Consider the following 20896-nt stretch of genomic DNA (forward strand, 5'->3'; position numbering starts at 1 on the left):
TGACAGAGTCCCCCCTAAAATCAAGGCATAGAAATTGACGTTACCAGTAAGGGAAGAAGGGGAAAGTAGCGCCACCTAGTAGGATACAGCGAGGGAGCTCTCTTCTTTGGCATTTCTGCTGAAAATTCATAACTGGAGGCGCACCATAAGAAAGTATCAGACAAACCCAGGTTAAGGAACATGCTACTGAGCTTGCCTGGAATCTTCACAGTTTTCAAGGTCATGAAAGACTTGGAAAGTGAGGAATTCTGGATTGAAATACACTAATGAGATGTGAAAACTAAGTGCAGTGTGAGATCCTGGATGGATTGGGTCCTTCTACTAATATGGACATTACTGGGGTAATTGGAGACTGTAAGATCCGGTCTGTGGATTAGATGATGGTACCGTGTAATTCTGATGATTTTCATGGCCACAATGACAGTTTTGTAGAATGCCCTTAATTATAGGAACTACTGTCTAAACTCTGGAGGGGTGATAGGCTCTTCTGTTGGCTACTTATTCTCAAGTGGTTCTGAGAAATAATGTTACTTGTACTAACTAGTCTTGCTTTTTTTTTTTTTTTTTTTGGGTTGGCCCATCTGAGATTATTAAGCAAAACGGAACAAGAAGCCCCTCTTGTTAGTTGACGTAGTTGACGTAGTAGTTAATTGTTAGCTTATCGGGCATATCATTTGTAAGCTTCAAGAGGTTTGCTTTCTGCTGTCTTGTTGTGCTGCTGCCCCATAGAGTAGGCTTTCTGTCCCATCTCCATTTGTCTTAGGGTGTGCTGGTTTTAGAGTATTTGCCTTCATTTCATGGGGCACTTGGGTGGTTCAGTCTATTAAGCATCTGGCTCTTGATCTCAGCTCAAGTTTTGATGTTAGGGCTGTGAGTTCAGGCCCCACATTGGGCTCCATGTTGGGTGCGGAGCCTACTAAACTAAACTAAAATAGTAAAGTAAAATAAAATAAAATTAAGTAAAAATTAAAAAAAGTATTTACCATCATTATGATGATTTTTTTCCCCTGCTCATTATTTATTATGACAAACTTCTTCTCATGGAAAGTATGATTTATAGAAATAGGGCCTTTACTCTTATAATTCACTGATAATACTGTATTTAACTTTGACTTTGTATGTTCTGTTCTTTTATCTTCAGTTTGCTGGTGAGCTATTCAACCTTTCCTTCTCTTTCTCTCTCTCTTTTTTTTCCACTACACTGTATCTACCTTTGCATTGAATATATTTCAGTAGGCTTTTAATAAAAAGTGTTGGGCTGGTTGATTGCTATCTTAGAATTTAGAGTTTCAGAAAGAATAAATAGAGTTAGGGGAATTGCAGAGTGGTGAATTCGATGCTATACTAAACCATAATCTAGGCAGGTTATGTGAGTGGTTAGCCCCCAGAGGTTTGGGGCAAGAGGGGGTAGCCAGGGGGAGAAGGTTAATTGTCAGAGCAGCCTTCCCTCTCTGAAAACATGACATGTAAGTTGTCTGTTTGGTAGAATCTGCCCTTTCTTGTGAGAACAAAGACTCATGGGTCAGGCATTGAATGTCCACCCATTCCTCTCTCTCTGGTGGAACTGAAATCCATCATAGGGCTTGTTTTCCTTAGGTACGTTGGAGGACAAACTTCTCTTTAGCAGCTACACTAATTTTCATATTTCTCCGAATGATCAAGGAAAAAAAAAGCTTTTAAAAAACCAGAGTGGTAGTTACATTGCACTTAGTACACACCCACACACACAGGCTTTTCTTCAGCATTTTTTTTTTTTTTTTCTTGCTGCTTTTACAGTGTAGGTGGCCTCTGGATTGCTTTTGACAGGAAATTGAGCAACCTTTCCTTTTTGGAACAGAATATATTTTACTGGCGACAGGAAAAAAAAATGGAGTGTTTATGTTTTGAAATTTAATTATGAATTTTTATTTAAAGACTGATTTAAATCTAGAAAGATGGAGGTTGGGTTAAGTAGATGTCATATTGTGTGTTAATATTTCTGAGCCTCCCTAGTAATTTTTAGGCCTTCTCTTCTTTCTTCCTTTCTTGTAAAAAGACAAGGAAGGGCTGGAAATTATTTTGCTTCACAAAACAAAAAGACTCTCCTTTGTTCTCTTAGCCCCTAATGGGTATTAAGAAGTCCTCTTTGACCAGATCAGTAGTGTTTTGGCTTGTGTTTGAGGCTGCCTTCCCCAGTGGTCTTCTTTCTGTAGTGGAGGAGTGATCTCTGGTTTCACAGGCATCCTAAATCTAGAACGTATGTTCGCCCTACCCTTGGACGAGCACAGGGCTCCGTAAAGCTTCCTAATGATTTGGCTGGTTGCAGAGGTTCCTGGAGCAGGGGTAGGGGCTCCAGACGGGAACATCGCCTCTGACCCAGATCCGGCCTCCCCCGGCAGCGCCCCCAGCGGTGCTCCGGGGCATGAATGCCAGTCTGCCCACCAGCACCTGCCACCCACCCCGGTGCTCAGTGCCTGGGGGGCTGTGCTTGAGTTCGATTTAACTAGTTGCTTTGCACACTGAGCCTTCAGAGGGAGAAATCAGTCTATAATTAGAATATAAACTCATATGCCACATCAGGGAAATGGCCAGTCAGAAAGGATTCATTCTGATGGAATCTTCTAAGTGTGTTCGTGTAACCTGGCCTTTCATTTGAGCTTAAACGTTGCATGTTTGTTCACGTACCCAGCTAGATTCCTGGAGCACATCAGCTGTCGGGTATGTCTTCATTATGTAATTAGGCAGTTATAGCTCGTTAATTAAGCTTGACCAAACAAAACATATGTTTTGGGTGTTATAGGTTTCTGTACTTATGTCCTTATTCTGTGGGTGCAGTGTGTAGACCGATCATGTGAAATCTGCAAGGGTTAGTATCTGGGGTACTTGACTTCGTAGGTTTCTTTCCCCCATGATTTCTTCCTGATATCTATATCGTGTGACTGCAGTAGGGTAGGAATGACCTGTGGCAGGGTCTGACCAAGCTCTGTTCTGCTCTGTGTGGGGACATGGCTGGCCCTCAGAAGTCTCATTTTGAGTGCAGCAAAAGTAGATTTTGAAGTGCCTATATATTTGGCTGAATAAGTGGTGGGACTCCTACTATCTAGGGTGAAGGCTGGGAAGAGGAACGTCATCCTCTTGTCCTTATTAGGAAAGGGGAATATCTGTGAGGGAAACTAAGTTCTGGTTCTTTTCAGTTCATTGGTCTTAGCTCCCATTTTATATGGTCGGGAACAAAGTTTTGAGGGGTTAACATAGTTTGACATAGTGTTTCACCTCAGTGAACCTAAAAAAATTAGTTTCTTGGAAGGCTCTTAAGGATGTATACTCTGATTACTTTAGTATTTTTAGAATGAGTACATATACTGCATATTATTAATATGAGGCAAACATACATACTCCTTTGAGTAACAATAAGCTTTAACAGTCATAGGAAATGTTCGTATCTGTAGTGGGACTTATAGCCTATCTGAAATGACCACTGTGAGAACTGTAAAATTTCTAAGTGATCACAGTAGTTGTTTGCTTTGGAACAGGGTCTCTCAACCTCACCACTGTTGACTTTTGGGGCTGGACCATTCTTTGCAGTGGAGGGCTGTCCTGTGCTGTGTAGGATGGGTTAGCAGCATCCCTGGCTTCTACCCATTAAAGGCTGGTAGCATACCTCCTCCCCGTGTTGTGACAACCAAAAATATTTCCAGACATTGCAGGATATCCCCTGGGGTTTAAAGTCACCCCCTTTTGAGAACCACCGGTTTGGAGCAGTGGTTCCCGTAGGCATGGGACAGGCTGATCACATCAAAATCACTTTGTTGGAAGCCTTCATACACACTCAGGTTCCTGAGTTTCTCCTCAGACTTCCTGAACAGAGGATAGGGCTGAGGCCCTAGATCAGCAATCTGCTTGGAGATTGAATAACTGGGTTGAAGAATTTGTTGAAGTGGGAGTGGCTATTGGTTGGCTTTCTTTTAAGTGTGCGTTGCACTACGCATGAAGAGATGACCAATTAAAGAGGGTTTTAGAGGTAGAGTTTATCCTTTCACGGTTATAATCGTAACTGTGATTTATAGCAGTGATTTCTCCCCCTTAATATTGTGAGGTATAATTGAATGTGATTCAGAATTCGAAAATAGCCTTAGTATACTAAAGTTCATAATTACTTTAATCTAGGTTCTGAGAGAATACCTCAAGTTGGACTCAAAAGCAAGATTTACTACTAACTTCGAAGTGGAAGAAGGTGAGTTGGTGGGTGAGTCAGAGTCCTGTGGGGGGAGGGAGCGCCGCTCAGATGCTTGTGCCTAGAAGACCTGCTCTTTGTAGGGATATTTGGATTTACCACAATTAGACCCTGTGTTTTTTCCTCCCTGGTTTTTTCTCCATTGTTTTACTGCAGGGAGGCAGAAACGGGAATTGGAGAGGAAGGGAAACTGGCAGCTTTTACTCTGTGATTTCTGAATTCAGCATTGTTGTCTTTATAGTTAAAATAGTTCAGGTTTTTTCCCCTGGCTACTTAAATTAATAATAATAAGGTTTTTGTCACCTACTTATGTTCTCATTCCATAGTAAATACGTTTCAAAAATTCTTCTACGTCTTTCTTAAAATCTGGTGGGTGTTTATACCTCAGCTTGTGTTAACTGCGGTGCGTTAGTGTGTAACTGGGAATAGCAGACTTCTGAAAAACGGAGAGATGGTTGGGTGATGTACTTCCTGATATGGGTATTATCATGGTCTCAGAGTGGTTCCCCTTGGTTACTACCCCCAGGTAGGAACCCCAGGCCCACCTTAGGTCTGCTCTAGTGTTTCAGTGGACACTTCTCAGACATTTTCATCAGCTATGAAAGGGTATACTCCTATTGAGAAAAATAACAACTTCATTCAGATTGAGAGAGATATTTCCACAAGCTTCAAGTGTTAGAATATGTTAAATTCTTTTTTTTTTTTTTTTAAGATTTTATTTATTTATTTGACAGGCAGAGATCACAGTAGGCAGAGAGGCAGGCAGAGAGAGAAGGGGAATCAGGCTCCCTGCTGAGCAGAGAGCCCGACGTGTGCTGAAGGCAGAGGCTTAACCCACTGAGCCACCCGGGTGCCCAGAATATGTTAAACTCTTAAATTCAGATAAAACAAATGGTTTGGGGATGTGTGGGTTTCTTCGGTTTTGCTGCAGTGAAAATCTGGGGGTTTTTCTTACGTGCTGCTTTGTCAGAAACAGAAGCAAACTGCCTAAGGAGTTGACTCTTCCAGACCACTGCAGCCTCCAAAGGACGGTCAAGGTTATCTGAGTATCTCCCCATAGTAAACCTTTGTGCAGAGCTGAGGGCTTCTTTTTCCAAAGCTCACTGGGTAATTGGAGCAGTGCTTTCAAAGTGGCTGGCTGTCTTTGACCTTCCTTGAATTTCCGTAAGAGGAATCGAGGAATTATTATCTCTGACCATGTTTTTAAAGTGCATTAGGACACTTCCCTGGTAGCATTTATTTGATCAAACCCAGTATTGTTCTTTAATAAAGTGAAGTCCAGGAGGATTTTTAGGTCTCGGTAATTTGTAGCCACTTGAAAAGCCCAAGTCTTTTATTAGCAACACAATGGAAAAACCGTGTTTGAGAGTGTAGCATATTTGGAAGCATCAAGAATTGCTTAGTGGCACAACAACAGGCATCCTGCAGGCACGTCCCATGACCGTAGCTCCTGTCCTTTCTGAAGGAAGAGAAATTGTGCCTGGTGGGAGTGCCCTCTCCTCTGAGGTCTTCACCTCAGCTTGGAAGTTGTTTTTCAAGATTCACTTTTTTCCCCTCTAGAGTGCCTGTATACAATAGAGACACACACCTTCTATGCCGCCCCTGTGTGTCCTGTGGTATTTTAAACACTCTTAAGTAAGGATCAGCTCCTGACTGAACTTGAGTATGACAGTTGTTAGCAGAAGCCTTAAGTTCTAGGGTTACTGTAAGGCCAAGCTTGTTTGGCTCTTGTCTTGTAGCAGCTACCCCTTGTTTTTTGAGTTTTGTTCAGCTTCACAATCCGAACCCTGGGGCACTTAAAACACTTCTTTTAATGGCAGTACTATCTGATGGTGCTAGGGTGCTCTCTGTCAGGTCAGCTGGGAGGTTCTTCTCTTTCGCATTCCTACTGGCTCGGGTCTGCTCAGACAGACGAGGGAGGCGTCACTGAGCAGTTTACCAGACCTGTTAGTGGCATGACTCTTTCTTGGCCTCCTAAATGTACACTTACCTTCAGGGAACTCTGAATCGATTCCTTTCATCAGAGGAAAACAAAACTCCAGAAAACCAAACCAGATAAACTCACAAAACCTTTTATTTTCTAGACAGTCCTATGTGGATCTTATTAAATCCATCATTCTTAACATTTTTATTTATCTATTTTTTGAGTAAGAATGTTCTAGAATACAAAGTTGAGTTGAGAAAGTATACTTCTTTTTCTTCCCTTAAAAAGAATTGTATGACTCTAGTCTCTCTAAATCCCCAGCGAGAAACATAGAGTGCTATTAATTGATGTTAATCTCTGACTAAATTATTTGCTTTTACATATTGAAACATTTGAATAATTTTCTCAAGTATTGTATTTTTGCTTTGAATTTTCCCATTCTTGTATAGACAGTTATGTGCTCATAGGTAAGTGGGATGCTGTTTAAATTTTTCTCTTATTTCGTTTTAGTTATTGCCTCCCAGGCTTCTGCTTTTAGTGGGAGAGTAGCTGAGAAAATTTTAAAAAGCTCCGCACTTCTTTCTTTTCTTGAAAATAAAATAAAAAGATAAATAAATAAAAACGGTCACATTTGCATAGACTAATAGTTTGCAGATATGATGTGCTTCAGAAAGATGTGCTGCTTACTGTTTCATGGAAATCCCAAACCTTTAGTAAGTGTAAAAAAAAAAAAAAAGGAAAAAAATGCATATTGGTGCATTCTCCTACACTTCTCTTGGTGTTATAACCTAATAACCATTAACGTGTTTCATTGGCCCTCCAGTTGGTAGAATGACTGAGTCAGAGTCAGAAGTCGGTTGAAAAACAGAACCTCCTCCCTGGCTGCCCTGCCTGTCCCCTGACACACCGGCTCTCCTTTTCCTGCCCACCATCCTAACAAACTGTGCCTTCCTTATAACCGAAGCCAGCAGTTTTCTCGTTAAAGGTAGTCCAGCGACAGACAACAGATTAATTAATAAAGGTCTTTGAATATACGAACTCTAAGAAGAGAAGAACTCAGATGCTTCCGTCGGGCACACTTGTGGCAGTCTTTGGGTCAGCCTACCTTGAAGTTTCCCTGTAGCACCGAAAGTACAAAAGGAAGACAACTTTTTAGAATAAATACTAGATGAAATTTATTAACCAAATGCTGACTACAATATAATAGGAAAATATTAAAATTTTATAGTAGCAAAGGAATGATTGCAGAGTTTTCCTTTCCTCTTTGGCCATGACTAATGGGAATGGAGTTTAGCATGCCTGTGGTCCCTTCAGAGTTATCTCACTGTGCTTACTTATTATACAGAGCCGCCTTCTTTGTTCTTGAAAAAGGAAATTGGGGCGCCTGGGTAGCTCAGTGGGTTAAGCCTCTGCCTTCGGCTTAGGTCATGATCTCAGGGTCCTGGGAAGTACAGATTCCAGGACCACCCCAGAGTTTCTGCATCCAGAGGTCTGACTTGGACCTGGAAGTTGTCATTCAAACCAGCTCCTAGGCCTCTGCTGGTAAGGCAGGCAGTCCGTGGTCCTTCTCTAACGCAGCAGCGGGAGGCTTCAGGTAGGAATGACGGGGTCCCCTAGGGCCCGCGCCCAGGCTGCTTTAGAATCTGAGGTCCCCGATTGCCTGGGAGCCCTTGCTCTGCGCTGCCCTCTCCCCCTCAGCTCTCAGACATACTCCAAAACCCAGTCTGGTCTGTTCCTGCCTTCAGGAGGAGATCCTAACCCCTGATGCTGTCCAGGGGGCCTGGCCCTGCCTGCGGCCTCCTCTGGAGCCCTCCTTCCTGGCCGCAGCTCCTGTCCTTTGCCAGTTCTCTCTGCGAGGCTCCCTGTTGCCTGCTCAGTGGGGAACTTGCTTCCCGCCCACTGCGCCCCCACCGCCTGCCCCTCTGCCTACTTGTGATCTCTCTCTCTGTCCGATAAATAAATAAATAAAATCTTAAAAAAAAGAAAAAGAAAATCATGTGAAATCCTTTGGCCTAGGAAACATTTTTACCAGCCTATAGAACTGTGGTACGACCCCATCACATTTACTGATAATATCATGCTCCTTCTCTCTGGGGTAGGAACAACTTATTCTCACTGAAGTGTTACCCTTACATTCTTCAGAACCTAAGAGCACAGCTGTCCACATCAAATAAAGAGTTGCCTTTTTGAAATTCGTTCTGGTGACAAATAGAACAAATGCTAATAGGAGTTGAACTAAGTTGTCTTTGAAGAGTGCCATATTTTTTAGTACCCGGTCCTTATGTTGGGCCCTGAGTTTGTAGGGATATGATTTTTTTTTTGGAGTGGATACTGTGTTGCCTAGTCCATTTCTTAAACTATTTGTTTTCTTGTTGACTGTCTAACAAATTTAAAATTTGCTAATAGGAGTGGATTTGAGCAAGTATCTAAAGTAAAAAATCAGAAAAGAGCGAAGCGAGAGCGTGAGCACTGAGTGGCTGTGGAGGTCAGAGTGGGAATGGTGCAGACCTCGGCCACGACCTGCCTTCAGAGGTCGGGTCGGTGAAGGGCTTCTGAAGACGCGGCTTCTGGGATCTGCTCGCACTGTGGAACTAGACATGAAATTTGTGGGGAGCCTGCGTCCGCCAGTTCTTCCCAATATACCTTTCCCAAAGGGTTTGGGAAACTTCGTGGTGGGGGTTTTATCTTGCAGCTTAGCCTTTATTTTAATGTTTGTCAGTACCTAAGCTTATTTTGTATATAAAAGGAAGTTGTAAATATCATCACAAGTATTTGAGGGGCTTTCATCAAAACCGTGTTTGCGAACTTAAGGCCATGGTGGGTGAAGTCCTCCTTTTAGGGAAGTGCAGTATGTCCTGTTTTGGGGGCTTTTCTGCATCCGGAAGGATGCCTTAATTGTATCTTTTTGTAAACGATTTTTAAGCAAGAGATTATAGAGATGAATGCCCTAGGCTTGAAAAAAGCTACTGCCCCTCCCCGCAGCAAACATGCCAGGCCCCCCAGCGAGTGGATGATGAAGACGTGAGAGGGGTGTGGACACGTGGCCTTTCTCCATGGCGCCAGCCTCTTCAGAGCTAGGGATGCTTCCTGAACCACTGTTCGTCCCAGCACATGGCTGGCTCTGCGTTCTCGCCGTGATGGTATCCTTAATAAAAATGCGCCGACGCACTACTACTTTGGATGCGTCTTCAGTAGGTCAGGTGGTGAAATGGTTGCTGAAGACCTAATGAACTTTGATTCCCTTCCCCTCCCACCGAGAGTGATTTTTTTTTTTTTTTTTTTTTACACGTCTGTAATTTAATTCAGTAGCTAGGCTTTTTCTGCTATTGGCTGATGTTCCCCCCCCCCCCCCCAGTCAGCTGGAAAGCAAATGGTTTGAGAAATTGATGAGATAACATTTGCTGGGTATTGATCTTTATATAGGGACCTCTAGGTATGTCTTTTTTTTTTTTTTAAAGATTTTATTTATTTATTTGACACGGAGAGAGATCACAAGCAGGCAGAGAGGCAGGCAGAGGGAAAGAGAGGAGGAAGCAGGCTCCCCACTAAGCAGAGAGCCCAATGCGGGGCTCGATCTCAGGATCTTGGGATCATGACCTAAGCTGAATGAAGGCAGAGGCTTTAACCCACTGAGCCACCCAGGTGCCCCACCTCTGGGTATGTCTTAGCCTTAAAGCCCTTGTAGTTACAAGAAACAAGATATGCGACTTCTGTAGCCACTTGTCTCCCCTCTGGATTTATTAGTGGAGAAGTTAATTAAGTAAACAACTATTTAACACCTGGTTGATGTTGACCAGGATGGAAAAAAAAAAAACAAAAAACCAAATGCCTCTTGTAATCAAGTTGTTTTTCTAGAGGAGGAGATAAGACACAATTAAAAATTGCCGTAACAAACGACCGAATACCTTTTGTGGAAATAAAAGTAAAATGCATCGAGGTGTCTGTAGAGGGATAATTAAATCTATGAAAACGGAATCATTGGAACTGGACAATGAAAGATCCATCCATGCATCTGTCCATTGTCTACCTACCCAACCATCCACTAAAAGGGCAACATTTATTTCTTCAGGTAACCAAAGTATCATATTTATTGTATAAAATCTGGATGTTCCTAAAAGGTACACAGATCAAAATAAAAATCACCCAGTTCAAAGCAGGTCACTCAGTCCCCACTAATCAGAGGTACTTATCCCTTTTAGCATTTTTGCTTTTATTTGTGAAAAATTTTAAGCATACACAAAAGTGGAGAGAAGAGCACAGTGATCCCCCCGGTACCCATCATTTAGCTCTAACAATTACATTTTGCTGTTTTTGTTACATTGATCTTATTCTTGCTTTTGTGGGTTTTTTGGTTTGTTTATTTTAAAACATGACCTAGATATTATATCATTTTACCTGTAAATATTTCAGTAAATTTTTTTAACAGATAGTGACTTTTACAAAGTCATAATATCATTACCCTTAACAAAACCAACAATTACTTTTTCATATGACTTACTAGCCAGTCCTATAATCCACATTTCCTGTCCAATATCTTCCATTGTCTCGTAATTGTGATTTTATAAATAATTTGTTAGACTCAGGATCCAAGCAGGATAACACATTGCATTTGTCTCTTTTAAGTCTTTCTTAATCTGTAACATTTTCCCTTCCCCCTCTCTCTTCATGTAATTTACTGTAGAAGAAACTAGGTCATTTGTTTTTCAGGACTGCTAACATCTTAATAGTTTTCTTTCATTTTTGTTCTTCTTTGTGACCATGTACATGTTTAAAAGCAAAATTGGGATCCTGTGCTTGCTGTTCTAGAAGCTCTTTTTGTATTTAGTGCTATAAGGAGGATGTTTTCCTGTTATTTACTTTTCTACAATTTATTTTCTGTTAAATTTTGGCATTATAGTTACTAAAAATGAGAAAGATGCATTTGGTTATATTTAAAGTATATTTTAAATTAATGATAGGTATTTCAGCAAAAAATTGCTTCTTCCCTCCCTCCTTCCTCCCTCTCTCCCTTCCTTCTCTTCCCTCCTTCCCCTCTTCCTTCCGTCCTTCCTCCTTTCTTTGTTCCTTCCTACCTCCCTCTCTTCTTCCTCTCTTCTTTTCTTAAAAAAGATTTTTTAATCTTTTTTTTAATTTTTCTTAGCTGTTATGGGTGGCTAGAACACTGGAGATGTGGTTCTCAGACTCGAGAATGCGTTTCATTTTTCGCGAGCCGTGTGGGTAGAGGGTGGTGTGAAAGCCAGGCTGGTGGGACGCTGACGGGGTTGACCGTGGAGTTCAGTGGTGCCCCTCCAGGCCTTGATTTTCTGAGGAGCCCACTTCAAGAAGGGGACCTTTATCATTGTTATCATAAGCTGACCTTTATTAAAAAGTTAAGTTTGCTTTTTCATAAAGCGTAGGCCACTGGTGGGAAAGGACTCTTAAGTAGTTAAAAGGGAGCATGCCTGATTTAGTCGAGATGTTAACGTAATCTTTTTATTTTTAAACATTTATTTATTTTAGAGTGAGAGAGAGTGGACAGGGGAGGAGAGGGAGAGAATCTCAAGCAGACTCCATGCTTAGCCCAACGTGGGGCTGTGTCTCAACACTCTGAGATCATGACCTGAGCTGAAATCAAGAGTCAGGCACTTAACCAACGGAGGTACCCAGGCACCCCCTTTTCCACCCCTTTTTCTTTAATCCAAAGTCACCTAATAACCCTGTAAAGTCCTTCTGAGATGTTTTTAAGATTAATTTTTATAAGAGTAATAAATGAATCTGCTTGTAAGATTTTCTCCACACCTGCCCCTTCCTGTTTGCCTCCTAGCTCTCCAGACCTAAAGCCTTTGTTGATGTAAGGTTTATATTTTCACTTCTAATATGAAGGCTTGGTATTTTTGTGTTTTAAAACTTCATATAATTGGTATTGTATCGAGTATCAATAACTCTTTGTCATTCAGGTACATACGTGCTTTGGGGGTCCGTGTTACTTCATGAGAAACCTGGTTTGTCCTTTTCAACAGCTGTCTGTCGTTATGTAGGCTCATCATGGGAATAGAGCATGGTTTTTCTGCCATTCTCCTGTTGCTGAATTCCTAGGTTTTCCATAGTCCCCGGTTATGAGTACGGCTGCGAAGGGTATTCTCATCCTTGGCACTGTGCACGTGGGCATGTGTTTCTCTCCGTGGCTGTCAGGCCAGGGGATGTTGTAACAGTTACTCCCAAACTGTTTTACCAGAGTGACTCCCATTAGCAGAGGGAGTTGATCTAGAGAAATGGGACAGGACAGGAGCTAAATCTAAGAGCTGACTTGTGGTTTACAAATAAGTAGACCTTATTAACTTCTGATATTTGCCTTTGAAATTCATTATTTTTATTATTAATCATTATCATTATTTTTGGTGCTGGTCGTGGAGCCTAATGTGGGGCTTGAACTCACGACTCTGAGATCAAGACCTGAGCTGAGGTCAGGAGTTGGACACTTAACCAACTGAGGCACCAGGTGCCATGAAGTTCTCTCTTTAAAGGACTAGTTTTATGTATTGGGCTGTATGTGCATTTATTTATATGTAGAGAATTCTGCAATTAAATGATTAACAAGTAAATTATTATAATGGCCACCATGTTCTCGTGTAAAAATAGCACCTAGTTATAGAATCTGTGCCCTGGGGCAGAGCCAGGTGTGGGGATCGTATTAAGTGTCTCCGAGGTCTGGAAGGCCTCCTCCTCGGACCGCTAAGCCCTGTTGTAATGGCTGAGGAATGTGTTGTGTCTTCAGCATCACCCACCACATGACGGCCACCGCAGGCATAGGGAGCACGTGATAAAATGAGGGCCTCCGCTGAGGCAGGGAGAGGCATACATACCGCCATGCCCTTTGGTTTCCTGTAAAGAACGCTCCTCACGGTTAAGAGTGGGACTTGCCTTTTTCCTTGCCCTTGTGTGGTTGTCTGGCATGTCAAGGAAGACAGGCACAGCGTCTCACTCCTTCAGTCTCTTAAGGAAAGAGTGTAATCATTGTTTTATCTGTTGATGATGTTCAGAAACTCTGGGTTTTGAAGTTGTCAGTCTTAAAATGTGACTTCTTTCTGCACAATGGTTATTACACAATATTCCTTTTAATTTCCAAAATGCTTTAACCGAGGCCTCATGGGGATTCTGAGCCTTGCTCTTTGATTTGCATCTGTCAGCCAGGCCTGCTGGGTTCCAGGTGCCTGCGCGGTGTGCCTCGTAGTTGGCGGGCTCCCAGCTGCCCGGGCTAGGGAAGCCCTGTGGCCCCGTCTTCTGTAACGGATGAGGAGAGAGGCTGCTTTTATGACTGACATACCCTGTGCCATGCATCAGGTCAGCGTGCGGCTCTGCCTCTCCAGCAACCACAGGGCGAACTTTTATGCCTGTCTTTTTTTTTTTTTGCCTGGAATTTCTTTTTCTCCTTCCTGCCTGTCAGTCACCTTTCCCTCCTTTGAAACACATTGGAGTTCTTTTCCTCAGGAAGGCATTGTGGGCTCATCCTATAGCTGGCTGTTATTTCTTATCCTCATCCACTGAAGTAGATTTTCTTGGAAAACTTGGAAGTGGTTTCTTGGAAAACTCTTCTCTATATCTATGTTATTTATAGAAGACCTTACACCATAAAATGCTGGTTATTTAGGGAAAAGGAACTAAAGGAACTTTAGAAGAAAACCATTATTTATTAGTGGCACAATGTTATTTCTATGTATTGAAAGGGAAAATTTCAACTGACAGAGGTAAACTCTCAGTGTTAGCTCCTGATCACCTTAAACCAGTAGGTCCAGGTTGAGGCTTATGTTAAATAAATTAGAATAAAAACTCTCCACTGATGATTCATGTTATCTTTGCATATTCCTATATGCCTGTAACTTTCCCCAGTGTTCTTTCTTTTCCATGCCGTGAAAAGTGGTGAACAAAATAAAAATACCAAGTAGCAGTATATGCTCTTAAAGATAATTCACAAAGAAGATGTTTGCAAATGACATATCAGATAAAGGGCTAGTATCCAAAAATCTCTAAAGAACTTATCAAACTCAACACCAAAAGAACAAACAATCCAATCAAGAAATGGGCAGAAGACATGAACAGACATTTCTGCTGTCTGATGTCTGAAGATATCCACACGGCCGACAGATACGTGAAAAAGTGCTTAATATCACTCGGCATCAGGGAATACAGATCAAAACCACAAAGAGATACCACCTCACACCAGTCAGAGTAGCTAAAATTAACAAGTCAGGAAATGATAGATGTTGGCGAGGATGTAGAGAAAGGGGAATCCTTCTACACTGTTTGTTGTTGGGAATGCAAGCTGTTGCAGCCACTCTGGGAAATAGCATGGAGTTTCCTCAAAAAGTTGAAAATAAAGCTACCCTACAACCCAGTAATCGCTGTACTGGGTATGTACCCTACATATACAAATGTAGTGATCCGAAGGGGCACGTGCACCCAAATGTTTATAGCAGCAATGTCCACAATAGCCAAACTATGGAAAGAACCTAGATGTCCACCCACAGATGATTGGATAGAGAAGATGTGGTATATATAGACATACAATGGAATACTATGCAGCCATCAAAAGAACGAAATCTTGCCATTTGCAATGACGTGGCTGGAACTAGAGGGTATTATCCTAAGCAAAATAAGTCAATCAGAGAAAGAGAATTACCATATGATCCCAGTGATATGAGGAATTTGAGAAATAAGACAGAGGATCATAGGGGAAGGGAGGAAAAAATGAAACAAGACCTGACCAGAGAGGAAGATAAACCTTAAGAGACTTCTTTTTTTTTAAAGATTTTATGTATTTGACAGAGATCATAAGCAGGCAGAGAGGGAAGCAGGCTCCCTGCTGAGCAGAGAGCCCAATGTGGGGCTCGATCCCAGGACCCTGGGACCATGACCTGAGCTGAAAGCAGAGGCTTTAACCCATTGAGCCACCCAGGTGCCCCAACCTTAAGAGACTCTTAATCTCAAGAAACAAACTGAGGGTTGCTGGAGGGGAGGGGGATGGGAGGGATAGGGTAGCTGGGTCATGGACATTGGAGAGGGTATGTGGTATGGTGAGGGGAAAAAAAAAAAAGATAACTTACAGAGGGGTGTTTAGGTGGTTCAGTCAGTCAAGCTCTTAATCGGCTACCTTCAGTTCAGAGGTCATTATTTCAGGGTCCTGGGATCCAGCCCTGGATCGGGCTTTCCACTCAGCAGGGAGTCTGCTTCTCCCTCTCCCTCTGTTAGCTCTCACTCTCTCTCAAATAAGTAAATAAAATCTTTAAAAAAACCCGTAACTCACAGAAGTTATATGTAGACTAACTAGTACATAAAAGGTCTATGAAAGCCAAGTTCGAAGCCTATGTAATCCTAAATGAGTGAATGCACAATTGATTGGATATTTCACTGTACAGCATACACAGTTTAACTTCAACTCTGAATTCAGTAAATCCTTTCCCCATTCATTTGCAGACACTTATGTATGCTTTCAGTTTGTAATCAGTGTTATTTTGTTTTTGTTGTGTTGGGCCACACCAGAAATAGGAAGGAAGTGTTACGCGTGGCTCCTTCCCCCGGTACAGGCGGACAAATGCCTATGTTGGTTTCTGTTTATATCAGAGGACTCCAGGGTCTTTGTTTACAACCGGGATGTGAAGGAAAAGAGAGATCATCGACTCTTAGATGCGGAAGGAGCGTTAACTGCCATCTCTGTGCTTTGTAGATGGAAAATGGGTGTTCACAGAGATCAGAAGTGTTGCCCAAGTTGTATTACTTTATGGTGCTGGTCCTAGGCTCAGAGCTGAGTTTGTGGAGAAGGCATAGGGCAGGCAGCACCACTGGTGCTTTGGGGGAGAAACTCAGTAGTACTTCTCTGTCCATTCAGTGACTCAGTACTCGCTATGTTTTTATCTTTTGCATTTTGAATAGTTAGAAAATTAGGTATTGATGGGGCACGAGGCTAGAATTTTTTCTGTGGACATTCTTAAGCATGCTATCTCCAAGGTTTTTCCTGAAAAGACATCAGCGAAAACTGTAACTTTGTCTGAATTGGAGTTTATAATTTTTCTTAAATTATGAAGTAAGTCATTTTTCCTTGAAAAGTGTTTTAGTAGCCTTTGCATAAAACATTTCAAAAAATGCAAGGCAGCAGCACACTTTCACCTTCTCGAGTGTTGACTTCAGTTACCGTCAGGGCTGTGTCTCCTTTATTCTGTTCCTACAGCTCCCAGCACAGAGCTCTAGTTGCCTCTCTGTTTCCTAGCCGAATCCTCAGTGAGAATTACTTACTTTTCTTTTCTCTTCGGTGTCGTTGTGAACTGAGGACCAAAGGAAATCCCTAGAAGGATTGTTGGATATTTGAAATACATCACTTCTTACTAATAAAAAATTGGATCATTGGACCAGAACATATGAATTTTGATTCTCATTTGTTGAACCCTTACCATGTGACAGAGATTCTCCAGATTCCTCGAGTACAGAGATGAGTTGACATGGCCCCTACTTTAAGGATAAAATCTGGTAGGTGAGGTAGGCAGGTGGATATTTAGGGGCGACAGCTGAAGTATTGGAAGTGTTGAAGTCATGCATCTACCCTTGATGTGTCTCTTCAGCAGTGTGTAGAAGGATATGAATATCATAGAAGATAATAAACTTAATCATAGAATTATTGTTTTTTTAAAAATTAAACTTTATGTTTTAAATAGCCAATATATGCCCATAGAGTAAAATCCAAAAGGTTATACAGTAAACCTGAACGGTATAGATTTTATTCAGATTTCATGAGTTTTTCTACCACTGCCCTTTTTCTTTCCCAGGATCCAATTTAGAAATGTCATTTTGCATTTAGTATATATGCTTTCTAAAGTTTATTTTTACACAAATTGTGGCAGACCGCACTATGGTTTTATTCTGTTCCATTCCAGTTTATGGTTGTACTTTGTTATCGAGTTTCTTAATGATGGAGTTTAAGTTGTTTCTGATCTTTCAATATTATTAACAGTGCCTCTGCGGCTGTCCTTGAACTTCAGAGTGTACAGGTTTATATAGAGGGATTTCCGGGTTAAAGACTATGTATCTTCATAGCTGTGATAAGTATTGCCAAACTGCCCTTCATAGGCTTTGTTCAAGTTTGCGCTCCCATAAGCAAAGTATGCCTTTCGCCTTCTTCCTGTGATTAAACCTTTTAAACCTTGCCAGTTTGATAGCTGAAAAAGGGAATCTTTTTGTCATTTTCCTTTGCATTTCTCATTATAAATGAGGTTGTAGGTACTGTCAATGTGTTCAAGAACAGTTTTTCTTTCTATGAATTAATTGACTTTTATGATTCTTCGTTCATTTATCTGAGATAAGCTCTTTAAAAGAGAAGTTATTTCACTGGGTATATATTTTGTCATTTATGATAACTTATGATGTATAAATTTATTATGATTGGATAATCAGATTTAGTTATATTTTCCTTTATGGGATTTGGGTTTCATGTCCTCCTTAGAAAGGTCTTAGGCTCGGGGTGCCTGGGTGGCTCAGTGGGTTAAGCCACTGCCTTCGGCTCAGGTCATGATCTCAGGGTCCTAGGATTGAGTCCCACATCCGGCTCTCTGCTCAGCAGGGAGCCTGCTTCCCTTCCTTTCTCTCTGCCTGCCTCTCTGCCTACTTGTGATCTCTCTCTCTCTCTCTCTCTCTCTCTGTCAAATAAATAAATAAATAAATCTTAAAAAAAAAAAAAAAAAAAAAAAGAAAGAAAGGTCTTAGGCTCTCCAGAAGTATGAAAAGTATCTCCTACTTTCTTTTAATATTTTTGTTTCTTTTATTTTTTTAATGTTTAAATTTTTTGACCAGGGGCGCCTGGGTGGCTCAGTTGTTAGGTGTCTGCCTTTGGCTCAGGTCATAGCCCCAGGGTCCTGGGATTAAGCCCCAGGCATCAAGATGCATCTGGCTGGGTGGCTGGGTGGGAGCCTGATTCTCCCCCTCTTCCTCCCCCTCTGCCTGCTTGTGTTCCCTCTCTTGCTGTCTCTCTGTCAAGTAAATAAATAAAATCTTTAAAAAAATAAATTTTTTGACCAATTTGAGGTTTGTTTTTTGTTTTTGTTTTTTGTTTTTTTTGGTGAGTTGGTATCCCATTCTTTTTCCATGTGGCTGCATAGTTGTGCCAAAACCATAATAGAGTAATTTTTTTGTTTTTGCATGGATTTTAAATGTCACATTTTATCTTATAGCAAACTCTCTAAAGTATTTTTAGAATTTTTATTTTATCTTCTGATTTGATGGTCTATTCATCTACCAGTTTCATGCTTCTAAATTATTACAAGTTTATAACACATTTAGGCAAGTATTAAGCCTTGGTCTCCTTTATTATTCTCCTTTCTTATAATTACTCTCATTATTTTTGTTCATTCATTTTTCTCTATGAACTTGACATTTTGATACTGAATTTCCAAAAGAATATCCTGTAAATCTTAGTGGGATTGTGATATATTGCCATATTAATTTTGATTTTTTTGCTTAAGTATTGACCTTCTGGGATTTTTTTTTTATATGACTCAAATGTTTCTCATCTTCTGTTTTTTTTTTTTGAAAATATTTAATTTTAAAGAGATTTATTACTGATAATATAAAGGGCAGTCATTCATAATCTTACCTTCTCTCCCAGGACAGTTTATTGTTTCCATAGCTCACCTTCCATTTCCCCTCTGCTTTTGGTGATGCCGAGTCATGTTTTTGGGTTTTTATTCCTTTATATTCTGTTACTGGCACAGTGCCTTGCATCCAGTAGGTGAATGTTTAAAAAACTCAGGCATACTGCCGTGGGACCCTCACTGGAGAGTGGCTTGGGAGCATCCGCTGAGATTGAGCTGGCGTGCCTATAGGCACGTGCTGTGGGCCCGCAGGTGCACTACCCAGCATCCGCCCTAATGACAGCATGTGCGTCCCCGCGCTGAGGCATGCACTCCGAGGGCAGAGGCAGGTGCCCCTTTCTGGAGCCCCCTCCCCAACCCCCCCAGCATCCTCATGATCTCTTCTTCTTTCAGCCATTACATTCTGTTGAAGATATGAAATCCTGCAGAACGGGATCATAGCCCATGCTGAGCACTTTTAAAGTGATTCTCTACCTTCCTTTTTAGTTAAAAAAAAAAAAAAACCCTTCAACATAGTCATCCTTTAGAGAAACATGTCAGAATCAGCTGACTCTTTCCTCCCAAACTGCTTAGATTATCACCTAATATCTTCCCTCAATTTTGATCATTTCCCCTTTCCTTGTTGGAAATCACTGTGTATGATTTTCATACCATATAAACCCGATCACCATCATGAGCCACGGTTCCTGATTGCAGTGTGTGTGTTGGGGACAGAAATACTCTCAGTTCCCTGGGTGTGGCTCTCCTGTTCTCACTCCCGCTCGTTCTGCGTAAGGAATCCTGTTCTCAAAGACAGGGTGGTCTGCACCCGCTTCAGGACCGCGCTATCTCCTCTTCATTCCTTTTGGGAGTGCAGCCTCTTTGTCCACATGCTTGATCTCAGGTCTATACCAGCTTTGAAATCTTTATTTCTGTACCAGAGGATACCTTCAGTCCGTAAACATTTATGCACAGTGGGGTGGGGGGAACGTGACTGCTTTGGTACCTAGTAGACCTGAACCAGGATTGCATCAGAAAACAGGAAATTGTTTCCTGCAAAGTCCTAGTCACATAGCCCCTTCATTGTCTCAGCAGCGTGTTGAAGGAAGAAAGGAGAGAACCATCTGGTAGCCTGGGAATTAAGGGCAGCAGGGAGATGGAATGGGAGTGTTTAAGGCACGCTGGACAGGTGCCCGGGGCTTGGGTCACACTCCCACGTGCTTCTGTCTGCAGCATGCCTGCCTCCCTTTTGGACCAGTTGGAAAGCCGTGGGCTGGTTACTATGGGAATTGATGGGTGCTGCTGGCAGTGAGGGAAGGAAAGTTCTTGGAATTGTTACAAAAATCTAGGAGAGCAGGGTTTCACCCCCTCTGGCTTCCCTGCTCACTGTTCTTGCATTGGATGAACACACTTGATGTTAGCTTGGGGAGAGCATTTCCAAAAGCTCACCTCTGGCATCCTAAGAAGAGGTTGGGGGGTTCCTCTCCCAGGCAGGCTTCACAGAACACCGGGCAACACGAAGGATCGCTAATATGCCCAACGATGAATTTTTGTTTTCACAGTTGGCTCCGCACACTTCAGTGAGCTCAGAATGAAATTCAAGCTTCTGTTTCTTTTTACACTGTCAGGGAATGTGCCACAGACAAGGAGATGGGAAGTCAATATTTAATTCCGGAATCATGACCTTCCCTGTGTCTTCACTACCATTACCTCTCCCTAAAAGGGTGGTGGTGGGGGGGCGCCTTCAGGGTTTGTTACCAGTTTGCTGGTTCTGAAATGTCAGAGAGAGAAAACAGATGTTTTAATGAAGTGATGCCCACAGTGGAAAATAGGGAATTCAAAATACATTTTATAAGTCAACTTTCATTAATTTGATTAATCAGTAATTTAAAAAGTTCTACCATTGTATGTGCTAGTTTATTTTTATCACTACTCATGAATATGGAATGTAAAGCATTGATTTGTTTTTCTAAGAAAAATAATGGACTTGAGGAGAGAGGAATATTAAAGTATAGTGAACATTATAAAGTTCAAGAGGGCAGGGTTTTCCTCCCTGACATTTTTGTTTTGGTTCGCTGTTTTCTGTTGTTTTTGATTCTTTCACCATGAGTGAAAACCTTACTCAGGGAAAAGCTTTTCTTTTGATTTTGAGAGATTTTGTTGAATTCC

General features: G+C 41.6%; 1 protein-coding gene across 12 annotated transcripts in view; it reads left to right on the forward strand.

Moving 5' to 3' along the window:
* The window catches only part of SIPA1L1 (signal induced proliferation associated 1 like 1), a 368863-nt gene that overhangs the window by 75074 nt on the left and 272893 nt on the right, over positions 1–20896 (forward strand). For 10 of the 12 annotated variants that reach the window (XM_044230270.1, XM_044230260.1, XM_044230258.1 and 7 more), the window contains one exon: positions 4147–4213. The exons of 1 other annotated variant lie outside the window; for it this stretch is intronic. The gene's annotated coding sequence lies outside the window, so the exon portion shown is untranslated. Of the gene's footprint in view, positions 1–3981; positions 4001–4146; positions 4214–20896 lie in introns of those variants that run through there. One more of the 12 variants, XM_044230265.1, reaches the window with a different exon arrangement.

Source organism: Neovison vison, chromosome 13, assembly GCF_020171115.1.
Source record: "Neovison vison isolate M4711 chromosome 13, ASM_NN_V1, whole genome shotgun sequence".
Taxonomy (NCBI): Eukaryota; Metazoa; Chordata; class Mammalia; order Carnivora; family Mustelidae; genus Neogale; species Neogale vison.